The following is a 15,394-nucleotide window of genomic DNA, read 5'->3' as shown; positions in this document are numbered from 1 at the left end:
TTGCAAGCGCGTGTAACATTACCACATTTCTGCCTAGCTATGCTTAAGACGTGTTGCTAGGAAGAATGAACTGTGGTATTATTTAAGCACTGTTAGGAACTGTCAGAATAAAACTCCAGGGTAAAATGACAAGAGGCTGTATTTCACTGGTTACGTGTGACTATTTACTAACAACCACGCTGCTGACGCTTCTCTTGCTTTATTCTCTATACTGTAAGTCTGTTGTGCTCTATATCCATAGAGCTCAGAGTATTGATCTTTTCTGATCTTACAAACCTAGGAGAGAGTTAGAGAAGGGAACTGTTACGCCATCTGATTTAAGCCGGACTAAGTAAGTATACTAGTATATAGCGAATGTCTGCCGTTTCACATGTCCGATACCGCGTGACCCGGGGCCAGAGATTGTATATTCATCGTATTGACTTATATCGCTGCGGTGGCTGTATGAATAGATGGCTATCAAAGCGCATCTGAAGTACGTATTTTGATTAATGACATAAACCAGAGCATGATGCACGATTTGGATATTGATTGAATTCATTTGCCTAAAACATTCCCTGCCCCCTTGGGTTATCATTGAAATCTGCTAGCTGCTTGTCTTTGCATCAATCAGTCCTATTTTCTAACTTTACACACCGTCTTAGTGCTTTGATGATATATGTTTGGGAATTGACCTTCAAACGACTCTGATGGTTGAGCCCTAACATACTTTGTATTTATGTCATTCAAATTTATCAGATAAACGAAGGCCTGTGAGTTTTATGGGGTAGGATTAAGGTAGACATTGAAGATGTAGGGAGTGGGGTGGTGAGAGCAGAGCATATCCGTATCAGAGTCAAGTGAACTATAGGTGTATATTTCAGATTTCTGATTTTACATTTATTCCCCACTGGTAAGGTGTACATTTACATCATCCAGTGTTGACTGACAATGTGGCAGGGAATTCAACTCCATAGGGCGTGAGTTATCTCCTGTTATTTAGCCAGAAAGCTCCTTGTCAATAGCGGCCGGCCCGGATAGCACAGCTGGTAGAGCGTCCGCTTCGGGACCGGTAGATCCAAGATCAATCCTTGATCGAGTCACACCTAAGACTTTAAAAGAGGAAGTTGTAACTTCCTCGCTCGGCTTCAGCATGAAGGGGATAGTGCAACGACTGGTTGACCCGTATCAGTATAATGGCTCCGGCGGGGCGGCTTCGGTAAGTCGTCTCAGTGAAGCAGCACTAAATGAAAGAGCGGTGGAAATCCGTCCTGCTACAAGGAGGCACATTACACGTACATGCGCCCTAATGATTCCTTCGTCGTCATATGACTGAAAAATTGTTGAGCCCCAAGTTAAACCCCAAGCACTCACTCACCCTTGTCCCTAGTGCAGTGGCAGAAATGGACTAAACAGATGGTCTAACGAAATTTCTTTAATCCCACAGTGGGGTGAGGGTGTTTGTATGGGAGGATGGTATGCCGAAGATTTCTATGTCCATCTTCAACTCAGAAGCGAATGAGCCTCAACCCAGTTCCAAGAACAGTGACTGAGCCTGTTGATGCAGTTCAATCTCCAACATGGCGTATCTGTATTATTTATATGTATCGTTCCGTTGTGTATCCACATTAGTGGATTCATGAGATCCATTAAACACCGGTATAGCAAGAGACATTGGTTTAGTATGTTTTCTTTCACAATAATGTTTTAGGAGCCTCCGAGGCTCAGTTGGTTAGCGCGCTAGCGCAGCGTAATGACCCAGGAGTCTCTCACCAATGCGGTCGATGTGAGTTCAAGTCCAGCTCATGCTGGCTTCCTCTCCGGCCGTATGTGGGAAGGTCTGTCAGCAACCTGCGGATGGTCGTGGGTTTCCCCCCGGGCTCTGCCCGGTTTCCGCCCACCATAATGCTGGCCGCCGTCGTATAAGTGAAATATTCTTGAGTACGGCGTAAAACACCAATCAAAAAAAAAATCAATCACAATAATGTTTTGAAGTTTAAAATCCCTTGTAATCAAGCGCAAGCATTTTACTGTCAACAGCACATCTTTATCTTGTCAAAAATGAGGAGAATGGGTTCGAGTCTAATACGCACAAGCTGGCAGCATACATCCTTATCTCGACACAACTATTGGAATGAGTTCGATTTCAGACGAGCAAGCATTTTACTCTCAGCGCACATCTTTCACTGTTCACAACCGAGGGAAGGAGTTCGATTCCAGTACCAGCAAGCGTTTTACTGCCAGCACACAACTTTTTCTGGCCACAGCTGAGGAAATGAGTTCGAGTCCAATACGTGCAAGCATTTTACTGTCAGCACACATCCTTATCGGGTCACAAGACAGAAACCTCGTCGGTGGGAGTTGAAGTCTAGCTCAAGTTGGCTTCCTTTCCGGTCGTGCGTGGGAAGGTCTAGGTTTCCTCCGGGCACTGCCCGGATTCCTCCCACCATAATGCTGGACGCTGTCATATAAGTAAAATATTCTGGAATATGGTGCAAAACGTCCAATCAAATAAATAAATAAATGAGTAAAGCTGGTCACAAATTTCACTATTAGCACAAAATGAGGTGATAAGGTCGAGTCCAGGACGTGCAAATATTTTACTGTCAACAGCACGTGTTTATCTGGTCACAAATGGAGGGATAAGTTCGAGTCCAGTACGCCCAAGCATTTTTCTGTCAGCGCACAAGCTTATCTGGTCCCAATTAAACAGATGACTTCGAATCGAGTACGCCCAAAAATTTTACTGTCAACAGCACGTGTTTATCTGGTCACAAATGGAGAGATAAGTTCGAGTCCAGTACGCCCAAGCATTTTTCTGTCAGCGCACAAGCTTATCTGGTCCCAATTAAACAGATGACTTCGAAGCGAGTGCGCCCAAAAATTTTACTGTCAACCGCTTGATCTTATCTGTTCACAAATGAAAGAATGAGTTGTAGTTCAGAACGCACAAGCATTTTACTGTCAGCACACCGGGTTATCTGCTCAGAAATGAGATGAGCTCTGGTTCAGAAGGTGCAAGCAGTTTAATGTCAGCAAACAACCTTATCTGCTAAGAAATGAAACGATGACTTCTAGTCCAAAACGCGCAAGCAGTTTAGAGTCAGCAAACAGGCTGATTTGCTCAGGAATGAGAAGATGACTTATAGTTCAGAACGCGCAAGGAGTTTAATGTCAGCACACAAGCTTATCTGCTGAGATATGAAAGGATACGTTCTAGTTCAGAACGCGCAAACAGCTTACTCTCAGCACTCTGCTCAGAAATGAGAGATTTTTAAAAGTTTTTTTTGTTTTATAATGGAATCCGTAAAAGTATTAAACTCTGTCACAAAATGAGACATGGAAGGAGTTTCCTTTAAAATCCAGTGTTTGTAACACAAAACCTAATGGTTGCAAACTACTTTACTCCATTTATATGTATCTGTGTTGGTAATGCAATAGTTTTTGAGAAAATTTTCCATCAGCTCCCAATTTTTTTCTTCTCGTCTTTATTTGTCGACAGAACATGTATAAACCGTTTAAAAAAGACAGACTTTATTCTTTATAAACTTTCAAAATTTCTTTTGTAATCATCATAACAAATGGATGTTTTTTTTTCAATTCTTTTTTTAAAATGTGAACATAGCTGTGCATTCGAAATTTCCCAACAGTGTCTTTGGTCATTATTCTATATAAATTAATATATATACTGTTGGACAGTGCAGAAGAGACTATCAATATAGCTATATATCTATATATCTCCATTATAAGGCGGCTACATATCATTGGAAATACGAGGTCTACGGGACCACTAATATTACGGGGTGTGAGCGGTTTATGATACATATAATACTTACTGTGGACGTTGCAGATTTTGCAAAATGGTTCATAATAGACGGTCCTCGGGACCTGTCAGGGAGGATGATGATGATGGTGAGGAGGATAGTGACGTGTGAGTGTGTGAGTGTGTGAGTGTGCCGCGACATCGACGTTCTCATATACGGTCGTCTGAATGACACTGTGTATAAAGCTGGTCTACCAAAGGCAGACATGTACAACATATGTGATCGTGTGAATGACACCGTGTAAACACTGGTCGACCAAAAGTAGTCATATACCACATTCTGTTATATGCGGTCGTCTGAATGACACCGTGTAAACACTGGTCGACAGTCTCATATATGGTTGTCTGAATGACCGTTTTAAAATAAAAAGAGCCATTTAGGTGACCAGCTTAACTTTGGGCGACCATTATTGGTGTTTATGGGAATCCTATATTTCTAACAACTTTGATATATACAACATTATCTTAAAATGCATGAAAATTGGCACATTTGGGAATACATCTTTACAAGAAGCGGAGATAACCACTCCAAATTAATGGTGGCTTGAGGAAATCAACACAGGTCTTACAACAAGGTACACATTTCTCTCCAAAGGTTCTTAGTGTTTATGAGAATCCTATATTTCTAAAAACTTTGATATATACAACATTGTCTAAAAATGTATGAATAAAGCGTGGTCAGTGTTATGAATTAATGTATAAAGCTAGATGTGCAGCCCTGTGTTTAAATGCTGATATCTTACCTATGCTTTGGCAGGTAAGCGGCTATATGCATTTTCATTGCAAAGCAAATAAAATGGTGTTTTAATGAAGGTATGAATAATGTTGAAAATTAAAGAGCCCCTGGCATTTATTTGTTTATTTTTTTAAATATTATTATTTTTGTTTGTTTTCTTTTCCTCTTTTGTCTCGGTATCCCCGTCGGCTAAATATAAGCTGGGCTGAACTGAAGGTAGAACTAAGCCTTGTGTAACTATGCAGGCCCACACTGAAAGAAATTCCTTAACAATCTTTTGGAATGAATTCCATAAGGTACATTTATATTGCTGTGTAATATTTTTGCGGGACGAATTTCTTCATGTGGTCTCTAGCTTCTGGATTGTCTTATAGAATAGCTTGTCATGTCACATAATTATCTGTTGGAATCGGCAGTCATACCTTTTCGTGTATGTGCAGAAGCGAACAGTGGTGGGTGATATGTTTCGCTCCATAAAATTCAGGGGAAGTAACTCATTATACAATGATAATACACCCCAGATTTATTCCCCTTGTTAAAACTGTCCTAAAATGTTTCGCTCCATACCAAACATGTTTGAGCCTTGTCATCAATGCTTTAAGATTCAAACCACAAAGCAAAACAATTGCATACGGTTATGTAACACTCGCTGTGCCACTTCGAATGCAGTTCACAAGTAAATCTCAAGTATCGAAAATTGGACCATTTATAGTACGAAATACGGCAGGTGTTTATACTACGGCGAGTGTTCGGGTATACCAACTGAGACAGAAAAGTCGATGTTTTTTTAGGCGATGTGTCTTCACTAGACGGGGGCATCGCAGCGTAGACACTAAACAAAATAATGACATTCTCATTAACATGATCCTAATACGTATAATTCGAGATCATGAGTTGTGCCCTTGAAAAGGAGAGCTCTTTCGCATCGAAGATAAATTTAGCATCATCCGAGCCCCAGCGGTAGGGCCAGAATTTGACAATTGATAGCCAAAATGCCTAATTTCTTTCGCTGTGTTCCGGGATGCAACGCTGCAGTGAAAAAACACAACAAAGAAAGCAAGTATCGTTACCTTTCATCAATTTCCTACTCGAAAACAGAATAGTTTGCGTCGCGCATGGGTTCACATGGCTCGAGGTGAGCGAAGCTGGGTGCCGAATACATTCTCAAGGGTGTGCTCATTACATTTCATCGGAGGTGCTGGTCCGAATGCAGACAGCCCTTTGCCGACGGTGTTTCCGTGGAAATCCGACACAAACAGGCGGTTAGTATGGCCATTTCCGTTCTAAATTTAGCATTTCTTCGCTTAATCAAAACTCTGGTCATCTGATGTTGTTGTTGATGTATAGGCTATTTCTTGTTATCTCTGAGACTCGGAGAAAGAACTGTCTCTACATTATTCATGTAAGCTAGTATAACCTGGTATAGTGGGCAGTGTTGAAGTTTCGAAGATGAAATAATGTGCCACCATCGACTCATTAGTACTTTGACTTCATGTAGGAAATTGTCTCAAAGGTAAACTTATAAATAATCTGTCGAAAATGACAGTCATCCAAACTGGGAACGTACTTGTACTACATTAATTATACTTCATGTATCCTTTAATTAAATTTTTCTACATCTGTTATTTTCATCCCTTTTTAGGTTGACAAATTCTTCTACGAACGTGTCAGAAGATGAAATGGTTGAACCAGATCACAAAGAACACTGTCATATCTGACTGGCTAACCCCCATTACCCATATGTTCCTGGAGAAACACTTGTCAGTGAGGAGAACATATGGTTGACACAAATGATTTCTAAATGTAAATATCCCATGCAACATTATATCTTTATAATGAATAGAGTGAGTATTTCTGAAATTATGTAAGGCAGAAAGAAGCATTTCCGGCTTGTATATGCAGACACAAGTTAAGCGATTCATGCCCAGCAGTTTTAAGAAACATTTTCCCAAAACGCAAGCGGTGATAGACTGTACAGAGTTTTTCTTTCAAAGACCACGAGCTCCAGGATCCCAGGCATTAACTTACAGCAGCTATAAATCACATAACACCGGGAAATTACTTACTTACTGGTGTAGGAGTAACACCAGCTGGCACAATAAGTTACCTATCAGATCTTTTTGGCGGAAATGCATCGGACAGGTATATCACAGAACATAGCGGTATTCTTGATCTGATTGAACCACGTGATGATTTCATGGCTGACAGGGGCTTTAACATACGTGACTTGTTAACACTGAGACATGCCACCCTGACCATACCAGCATTTACCAGGAAACGCAAGTGGGGTAAAGGAAAGTTTTTGACTCAGAAAGAAATTGAAAGTCGTTCAATAGCCAAGGTCAGGATCCATGTGGAAAGAGCCATTCGGAGAATGAAATCTTTTCAGATATTGCCCAGAATATACCCTGGGCAATGAAAGACAAAATGAACCAAATTATTACTGTAATTGCATTCTTTAGCAATCTGCGAAAGAAACTTGATTAACGCTAATTACTATATAATGTTGTTTTGTTCCCTTCTTGGGCACGACACCCTCATCCTCCTCGCTCACTGGACGACGCCAGTGCGGATCTCAACGAAATTACCGAGCGGGAAAACACACACACCCAACCCAACCACCTCATTGACCCGTTTTGGCGCCACACAACTCAACACCCAAACTTTACAAGCCGACGTTTTGCTCCCTTCTCCCTCATCACTATACAATACGAATACTACACTACACACACTATACTATAAAATACTAATACTACTTCTCAGTAAAATTATCCCTTATATAATTTTCTTTATTTTTTTTTTAAAATTTTTATTAATTTTATTTTATTTATTCTTTTCTTATATGCTTTATACTTTATTCTCCAGTATATGCATTAAATGCTTTTCTCTATGTGTACATGCATTTGTCAACAAAATTAAGTTCCGTCATCGTCCTCTTTGTCAGTTGGGCGCGGATTGAAGCTCACCCAATGGTCAGTTTTAAGGCGACATGGAGCTAAAGGAGCTACCAACTTTGCAAGCCGACGTTCAGTTTTGGAGGTCACCCATGAGTCAGTCAACGCGAACGTCAACGAAATTCAGGCGCACAAACCGCGCGATCATCCCATTGCTCAGAGCACGGACTCAACGACAGAGCGCGGACTCAACGACACCCACGCCTCAACTCCTCCGTCTACCTCCTCCGCATCAATAAGACACGTTCGCAACGCTCTATACTACTAACATGTATCAACCATTTAAATGCAACAGAAATGAGTCTTTCTCAAGAGTAAAAAATTCTTTTGTAATGATCATAACAAATGGGTGTTGTTGTTTTTTTTTAATTCTTTTTTTTAATGTGAACATAGCTGTGCATTGGAAATTTCCCAACAGTGTCTTTGGTCATTATTCTATAAAAATTGCCAGCAAGAATTTTTCGGCTTTAGTTGTGGCCTTATTTAACCGTTTGCAGATCAAATCCATTAGAGATCCCCTTGTATGATAAAAAGGTGGCGTAGGCTATAAGCTCAATCTGTAGGCGTACAACAGTCCAACATTTTGCAAACACCCAAGCTTTACTCTGGACATTTCTCTTATCTCTTTTCTCATTTTGTTTTTTACCGCCACGTATTTATTTCGTTTTACAGATTGCTGCGTTGAAACCATAGCCAAGCGATCAATTATCAACATCGCCGTGTATAACAGCAGATGGTTGGCAGTTACAGTCAAAGAGCAGCCTTGTAAACCAGGTGTTACGAGTTCGATTCTCTATGGGGGCTTAAAATTGAAATCTTTTTGTTATATAATGGGATCCGTAAAACTATTAAACTCTGCCACAAAATGAAACATGGCAGGAGTTTCCTTTAAAATCCCGTGTTTGTAAAACAAAACCTAATGGCTGCAAACTTCTTTACTCCATTTATATATGTAAGTGTGTTGGCAATACAATAGTTTCAAAGAAAACTTTCTGTCATTTCACCACCTTCTTTATTTTCGTCTTTATTTGTCGATAGAACATGTACAAACCGTTTTAAAAAGACAGAGTTTATTCTATTTAAAGAGCAAGCAAGATGTTTTCAGCTTTAGTTGAGGCCTTGTTTAACCGTTTGCTGATCAAATCCATTAGAGATCCTTTGTATGATAAAAAGGTGGCGTAGTCTCTAAGCCCGATCTGTAGGCGTACCACACTCCAACAAGTGTGCAATAACCCGACAGCTACTTTGCAAACACTAAAGCTTTACTCTGGTTATTTCTCTTATCTCCTTTCTCAATTTGTTTTTCACCACCGCGTATTTATTTCATTTTACAGATTGCTGCGTTAAAACCACAGCCAAGCAGTCGATTAATCAACATCGCCGTGCAAAGCAGCAGAAGGTTGGCAATTACAGTCATAGACCTTTTATAGTCTACATAAAAGAAATGAAGCCTCCATAGCTCAGCGGTTAGAGCACTGGTCTTGTAAACCAGGGGTCGAGAAGGTTTTTTTCTTGTTGTACAATGGAATCCGTAAAAACTACTTAACTCTGCCAAAAAATGAGACACGGCAGGGCTTTCCTTTAAAACCCACCGTTTGTAAAACATAACCTACAATCTGCAAACTCCTTTACTCCATTTATATATGTAAGTGTGTTGGCAATGCAATAATCTCAGAGAAAACTTTCTGTCATTTCCACCAGCACCCAGTGTTTTCATTGTCTTCTTTATTTGTCGACAGAACATGTATAAACCGTTTCAAACAGACACAGTTTATTTTTTACAAACTGTGGAAATTTCTCTTGTAATCATTAAAATAAATGGATGTTTTATTTTTTTTTTGAATTTATTTTTTTAAATGGGGAACACTGCTGTACACTGGAAATTTCCCAACAGTGTTTTTTAACATTACTCTATAAAAATTGCCAGCAAGATATTTTCAGCTTTAGTTGAGGCTTTGTTTAACCGTTTGCTGATCAAATCCATTGGAGATCCTTTTGTATGATATAAAGGTGGCGTAGGCTCTGAGCCCGATCTGTAGGCGTACCACACTCCAACAAGTGTGCAATAACCCGACAGCTACTTTGCAAACAACAAAGCTTTACTCTGGACATTTCTCTTATCTCTTTTCTCAATTAGTTTTTTAACGTCACGTATTCATTTCATCTTACAGATTACTGCGTTAAAATCACAGCCAAGCGATCGATTAATCAACATCGCCGTGTATAGCAGCAGATGGTTGGCAATTACAGTCAAAGAGCTTATAATGTCTATGAAGGAGAAATGAAGCCTCCATAGCTCAGCGGTTAGAGCACTGTTCTTGTAAACCAGGGGTCGAGAGTTCGATTCTCTCTTGTGGCTTTAAAAACAAGTTTTATTTTTTTGATACAGTTGGGAATTCGTAAAACTATCAAGCTCTGCCACAAAATGAGACATTGCGGGGATTTCCTTAAAAATCCTGTGTTTGTAAAACAAAACCTAATGGCTGCAAAGATCTTTACTCAATTTATATATATAAGTGTGTTGGCAATGCAATAATCTCAGAGAAAACTTTCTGTCATTTCCACCAGCTCCCAATTTTTTTTTTATTCTCGTCTTTATTTGTCGACACAACATGTATAAACCTTTAAAAAAAGAAAGAGTTGATTCTTTACAAACTGTCGAAATTTCTCTTGTAATCATCATAACAAATGGATGTTTTCTTTTTTTTTAAATGTAAACATAGCTGTGCATTGGAAATTTCCCAACAGTGTTTTTTAACATTACTCTCTAAAAATTGCCAGCAAGATATTTTCAGCTTTAGTTGAGGCTTTGTTTAACCGTTTGCTGATCAAATCCATTGGAGATCCTATTGTATGATATAAAGGTGGCGTAGGCTCTGAGCCCGATCTGTAGGCGTACCACACTCCAACAAGTGTGCAATAACCCGACAGCTACTTTGCAAACAACAAAGCTTTACTCTGGACATTTCTCTTATCTCTTTTCTCAGTTAGTTTTTTAACGTCACGTATTCATTTCATCTTACAGATTACTGCTTTAAAATCACAGCCAAGCGATCGATTAATCAACATCGCCGTGTATAGCAGCAGATGGTTGGCAATTACAGTCAAAGAGCTTTTCATGTCTATTCAGGAGAAATGAAGCCTCCATAGCTCAGCGGTTAGAGCACTGGTCTTGTAAACCAGGGGTCGAGAGTTCGATTCTCTCTGGGGGCTTTAAAAACAATTTTTAATTTTTTGATAAATTTTGGAATTCGTAAAACTATCAAGCTCTGCCACAAAATGAAACATTGCAGGGATTTCCTTAAAAATCCTGTGTTTGTCAAACAAAACTTAATGGCTGCAAACATCTTTACTCCATTTATATATATAAGTGTGTTGGCAATGCAATAATCTCAGAGAAAACTTTCTGTCATTTCCACCAGCTCCCAATTTTTTTTTATTCTCGTCTTTATTTGTCGACAGAACATATATAAACCTTTAAAAAAAGAAAGAGTTGATTCTTAACAAACTGTCGAAATTTCTCTTGTAATCATCATAACAAATGGATGTTTTCTTTTTTTTTTAAATGTAAACATAGCTGTGCATTGGAAATTTCCCAACAGTGTTTCTTAACATTATTGTATAAAGATTGCCAGCAAGACTTTTTTCTGCTTTAGCTGTGGCCTTGTTTAACCGTTTGCTGATCAAATCTATATGAGATCCTTTTGTATGATATAAAGGTGGCGTAGGCTCTAAGCTCGATCTCTAAGCTCGATTTAGTGCAAACACTAAAGCTTTACTCTGGACATTTCTCTTATCTCCTTTCTCAATTTGTTTTTTACCGCCGCGTATTTATTTCATTTTACAGATTGCTGCGTTAAAACCACAGCCAAGCAATCGATTAATCAACATCGCCGTGTATAGCAGCAGATGGTTGGCAATTACAGTCATAGACCTTTTATAGTCTACATAAAAGAAATGAAGCCTCCATAGCTCAGCGGTTAGAGCACTGGTCTTGTAAACCAGGAGTCGAGAAGGTTTTTTTTCTTGTTGTATAATGGAATCCGTAAAAACTACTTAACTCTGCCACAAAATGAGACATGGCAGGGGTTTCCTTTAACATCCACCGTTTGTAAATCATAACCTACTGTCTGCAAACTCCATTACTCCATTTATATATGTAAGTGTGTTGACAATGCAATAATCTCAGAGAAAACTTTGTAATTTCCGCCAGCACCCAGTGTTTTTATTGTCTTCTTTACTTGTCGACAGAACATGTGTAAGCCGTTTCAAACAGACACAGTTTATTTTTTACAAACTGTGGAAATTTCTCTTGTAATCATTAAAATAAATGGACTTTTTATTTTTTTTTGAATTTATTTTTTTAAATGTGAACACTGCTGTACATTGGAAATTTCCCAACAGTGCTTTTTAACATTAATCCATAAAAATTGCCAGCAAGATATTTTCAGCTTCAGTTGTGGCCTTGTTTAACCGTTCGCTGATCAAATCCATTGGAGATTCCTTTGTATGATATAAAGGTGGCGTAGGCTCTGAGCCCGATCTGTAGGCGTACCACACTCCAACAAGTGTGCAATAACCCGACAGCTACTTTGCAAACACCAAAGCTTGACTCTGGACATTTCTCTTATCTCTTTTCTCATTTTGTTTTTTACCGCCACGTATTTATTTCATTTTACAGATTGCTGCGTTGAAACCATAGCCAAGCGATCAATTATCAACATCGCCGTGTATAACAGCAGATGGTTGGCAGTTACAGTCAAAGAGCAGTCTTGTAAACCAGGTGTTTAGAGTTCGATTCTCTCTGGGGGCTTAAAATTGAAATCTTTTTGTTATATAATGAGATCCGTAAAACTATTAAACTCTGCCACAAAATGAAACATGGCAGGAGTTTCCTTTAAAATCCTGTGTTTGTAAAACAAAACCTAATGGCTGCAAACTTCTTTACTCCATTTATATATGTAAGTGTGTTGGCAATACAATAGTTTCAAAGAAAACTTTCTGTCATTTCACCACCTCACAATTTCTTTATTTTCGTCTTTATTTGTCGATAGAACATGTACAAACCGTTTTAAAAAGACAGAGTTTATTCTATTTAAAGAGCAAGCAAGATGTTTTCAGCTTTAGTTGAGGCCTTGTTTAATCGTTTGCTGATCAAATCCATTGGAGATCCCTTTTTATGATATAAAGGTGGCGTAGGCTCTGAGCCCGATCTGTAGGCGTACCACACTCCAACAAGTGTGCAATAACCCGACAGCTACTTTGCAAACAACAAAGCTTTACTCTGGACATTTCTCTTATCTCTTTTCTCAATTTTTCATTTTATAGATTGCTGCGTTAAAACTACATCTAAGCAATCGATTAATCAACATCGCCGTGCAAAGCAGCAGATGGTTGGCAATTACAGTCATAGACCTTTTATAGTCTACATAAAAGAAATGAAGCCTCCATAGCTCAGCGGTTAGAGCACTGGTCTTGTAAACCAGGGGTCGAGAAGGTTTTTTTCTTGTTGTACAATGGAATCCGTAAAAACTACTTAACTCTGGCAGAAAATTAGACATGGCAGGGCTTTCCTTTAAAACCCACCGTTTGTAAAACATAACCTACAGTCTGCAAACTCCTTTACTCCATTTATATATGTAAGTGTGTTTTCAATGCAATAATCTCAGAGAAAACTTTCTGTCATTTCCAAAAGCTCCCAACCTGCTGATGGTCGTGGGTTTCCCCCGGGCTGTGCCCGGTTTCCACCCACCATAATGCTGGCCGCCGTCGTATAAGTGAAATATTCTTCAGTACGGCGTAAAACACCAATCAAAACAAAAAAAATCCACCAACTCCCAATCTTTATATTCCCATCTTTATTTGTCTACAGAACATGTATAATCCGTTAAAAAAAGTTTATTTTTTTTAAACAGTCGTAACTTTTCTTGTTATCATTATAACAAATGGATGTTTCATTTTTTTGAATTTCGTTTTTTAAATGTGAACACTGTTGTCCATTGGAAATTTCCCATCAGTGTTTCTTAACATTATTCTTTAAAGATTGCCAGCAAGATTGTTTCGGCTTGAGTTGTGGCCTTGTTTAACCGTTCGCTGATCAAATCCATTAGATATCCCTTGTATGATAAAAAGGTGGCGGAAGCCCTAAGCTCGATCTGTAGGTGTACCATACTCCGACAAGCGTGCAATAACCCGACAGCTACTTTGCGAACACTAAAGCTTTACTCTGGATATTTCTCTTATCCCCTTTCTCAATTTGTTGTTTACCGCCACGAATTTATTACATTTTACAGATTGCTGCGTTAAAACCACAGCCGATCGATCGATTAATCAACATCGCCGTGCATAGCGGCAGATGGTTGGCAATTACAGTCAAAGACCTTTTAAAGTCTACATAAAAGAAATGAAGCCTCCATAACTCGTCGGTTAGAGCACTGGTCTTGTAAACCAGGAGTTGAGAAGGATTTTTTCTTGTTGTACAATGGAATCCGTAAAAACTACTTAACTCTGGCACAAAATTAGACACGGCAGGGCTTTCCTTTAAAACCCACCGTTTGTAAAACATAACCTACAGTCTGCAAACTCCTTTACTCCATTTATATATGTAAGTGTGTTGGCAATGCAATAATCTCAGAGAAAACTTTCTGTCATTTCCACCAGCTCCCAGTCTTTTATTTTTCGTCTTTATTTGTCGACAGAACATGTATAAACCGTTTCAAACAGACACAGTTTATTTTTTACAAACTGTGGAAATTTCTCTTGTAATCATTAAAATAAATGGACGTTTTTTTTTTTTTTGAATTTATTTTTTTAAATGTGAACACTGCTGTACATTGGAAATTTCCCAACAGTGTTTCTTAACATTATTCTTTAAAAGTTTCCAGCAAGATATTTTCAGCTTCAGTTATGGCCTTGTTTAACCGTTTGCTGATCAAATCCATTGGAGATCCTTTTGTATGATATAAAGGTGGCGTAGGCTCTGAGCCCGATCTGTAGGTGTACCATACTCCGACAAGTGTGGAATAACCCGGCACCTACTTTGCAAACACCAAAGCTTTACTCTGGACATTTCTCTTATCTCTTTTCTCAATTAGTTTTTTAACGTCACGTATTCATTTCATCTTACAGATTACTGCTTTAAAATCACAGCCAAGCGATCGATTAATCAACATCGCCGTGTATAGCAGCAGATGGTTGGCAATTACAGTCAAAGGGCTTTTCATGTCTATTCAGGAGAAATGAAGCCTCCATAGCTCAGCGGTTAGAGCACTGGTCTTGTAAACCAAGGGTCGAGAGTTCGATTCTCTCTGGGGGCTTTAAAAACAAGTTTTAATTTTTTGATAAATTTTGGAATTCGTAAAACTATCAAGCTCTGCCACAAAATGAGACATTGCAGGCATTTCCTTAAAAATCCTGTGTTTGTAAAACAAAACTTAATGGCTGCAAACATCTTTACTCCATTTATATATGTAAGTGTGTTGGCAATGCAATAACCTCAGAGAAAACTTTCTGTCATTTCCACCAGCTCCCAATTTTTTTAATTCTAGTCTTTATTTGTCGACAGAACATGTATAAACTGTTAAAAAAAGAAAGAGTTGATTCTTAACAAACTGTCGAAATTTCTCTTGTAATCATCATAACAAATGGATGTTTTCTTTTTTTTTTAAATGTAAACATAGCTGTGCATTGGAAATTTCCCAACAGTGTTTCTTAACATTATTCAATAAAAATTGCCAGCAAGATATTTTCAGCTTGAGTTGTGGCCTTGTTTAACCCTTTGCTGATCAAATCCACTGGAGATCCTTTTGTATGATATAAAGGTGGCGTAGGCTCTGAGCCCGATCTGTAGGCGTACCACACTCCAACAAGTGTGCAATAACCCGACAGCTACTTTGCAAACAC

At 38.8% G+C, this 15,394-nt stretch overlaps 3 non-coding genes across 3 annotated transcripts; all 3 read left to right on the top strand.

Annotated features, from left to right (window-relative positions):
* Positions 1 to 9,778: 9,778 nt before the first annotated feature.
* Positions 9,779 to 9,851, top strand: Trnat-ugu (transfer RNA threonine (anticodon UGU)). Its single transcript has one exon. It is a non-coding gene; the product is annotated as a tRNA-Thr (tRNA).
* Positions 9,852 to 10,632: 781 nt separating this feature from the next.
* On the top strand, positions 10,633 to 10,705 carry Trnat-ugu (transfer RNA threonine (anticodon UGU)). The gene has a single exon. It is a non-coding gene; the product is annotated as a tRNA-Thr (tRNA).
* A 4,030-nt stretch (positions 10,706 to 14,735) lies between these two features.
* On the top strand, positions 14,736 to 14,808 carry Trnat-ugu (transfer RNA threonine (anticodon UGU)). Its single transcript has one exon. It is a non-coding gene; the product is annotated as a tRNA-Thr (tRNA).
* Positions 14,809 to 15,394: the final 586 nt, after the last annotated feature.

The sequence above is a fragment of the Liolophura sinensis genome, unplaced genomic scaffold, assembly GCF_032854445.1.
Source record: "Liolophura sinensis isolate JHLJ2023 unplaced genomic scaffold, CUHK_Ljap_v2 scaffold_23, whole genome shotgun sequence".
Taxonomy (NCBI): domain Eukaryota; kingdom Metazoa; phylum Mollusca; class Polyplacophora; order Chitonida; family Chitonidae; genus Liolophura; species Liolophura sinensis.
This window is presented reverse-complemented; position numbering and strand designations above follow the sequence as displayed.